Consider the following 2017-nt stretch of genomic DNA (forward strand, 5'->3'; position numbering starts at 1 on the left):
ATATCTTATATTTTTGCTGTCAACAGAAATGCCAGCGCATAAAACATATCTCAGCGATACTTGTTAAAGTCAGATTCTCTTTTTTTCCTAGATTTTTCTCGATCTAATGACTACGTCTGCGTACTAAATCTGTGTGCGTGTGTGTGTGTGTGTGTGTGTGTGTGTGTGTGTGTGTGTGTGTCCGCACGCTCGTGAAGAAGGAATTTACTTTGGCTGAATTTCAACTTCGGCCTTCAGCGTCGATACGTAATTCGTTGGAGGGCTTTGTCTTGTTTGAGATTTTATTGTCCCTTTTCGCGAAAACTTAAAACACGACACGCCGCTTTCTTTACAACCGATCTAAAACAGGGAGGACTTGCAGGGAAATCGGGACAAATGTTTTACGAGCAATAAAGTTTCTATCCGACGATTGGGAGAGACACAATTTTACGTCGCATCTTTCACTGCCCTGCGACAGGAAAAAGAGAAATGTTCGTTGAAGCGCATACGGCACTCGGCGACGAATCGCCGACTGTGATGATTCGTTACGATGATGTGTGCGACACACACGGACAAAGCTCTCACCAGCTAGGCGCAAGACAATAGTCCTGCGATGTGCACTCAATGCGGAAAGAATAAGGAAATTTCTGTTCCGTTTATATATTAGAACTTCATTGAATTTTTTATATGGTCCTTCGCGCTTACACTCTCTTTAAAATCTCACACTGGAATAAAATTTACAAGCCACACTACACAGTGGAAACAAAAATCGTACTCAAGCAAGTTAATTCGAATTTTGGCATTAATTTGCAAAACTTAAAACTTATTTACAATAAACTGTTCAGTGTAAATGTATAATACATCGACAGAAATAAGCTTAACCATATTCAAGAACAAAATTTCACTGTCTAACCACGTACAGGATGATCAAACTTACTAGAAACCAATGGAAAATATAGAACAACTTAAAAGAGGGCAAATAAATGGCAACTTTTATTGCGCTAAAAGAAGATGAATGGATGTGGCATATTGAAACTCCCCTTAGAAAAATTTAAAAATGACATTACTGGAAAACCACTTACGTTATTTGATTTTCAGACAGCTGAGCAAAACTGAACGTACTCAGACATTTCTCTCTTTACTTATTCTGATCATCACTAAACTGACACACAATATTCTTTTTAGCGCAACGCCATCTGACTTTCAATAATTCCTACAAAAGAATGGCCCTATCTAACAATAACCTACACCTTTCATGAATCACTTACCTCACAAGAATCTTCGTTACTCGAACTACTGCAATACAGAGAGCGCCAATACTTCCAGCTAAATAAAAGATTTTAACTACTGAAGGCATTAACTACTAATAGGCATAGTTAGCAAATGAAAGATTTTGATAGAGAACAAACAATGTATTTACCTCAATAGTGTTCAAAAGTTATCATATATATATCTATCAGTTCATGACATCCATCTTTACAAATTTCCGTTTTCTGGCAGACACACGTCCAGATCGTCCGTTCTCAAAACTTTGGCATCTCCTCTCTCAGCATCCACCACTGCTGGCGGCTCACCTCCAACTGCACAACGCTACGCGCTGTTCACATCCAACTGTCCAACACTACAATAGTGAATATTCCAACAATGCCAACCATTCACAGACTGCACACAGCACAGTCTGTGATTTTCGTACAGAGCGCTACGTGGCGTTATCAGCATAAAAACCTAAACACTGATAATCTGCTCGAGGCATAAGTATTATGTAAAATGATAATGATAGTAGTGCCGTATTATATTTGCCAGTAAGCTTTTCCGGAAAAATTGTATTGCTGTTTGGAAGGTGAACTTAGTCTAAACCATTCAAGAGGCATTGTTTAGTAAAAGAAAAGAGAAAAAAAATAGAGAAACAGCATTTTCGTGCTGTAATATATTTCATTTTTCCAGACACGTTTCACCTTGTGTTTAAGGCATCGTCGGTGGAATCCTGAATGATACAGTCTTGATTTAATATACAATATTTGTAAATTATAAAACAGTT

The sequence above is a fragment of the Schistocerca americana genome, chromosome 6 (assembly GCF_021461395.2).
Source record: "Schistocerca americana isolate TAMUIC-IGC-003095 chromosome 6, iqSchAmer2.1, whole genome shotgun sequence".
Lineage (NCBI taxonomy): Eukaryota > Metazoa > Arthropoda > Insecta > Orthoptera > Acrididae > Schistocerca > Schistocerca americana.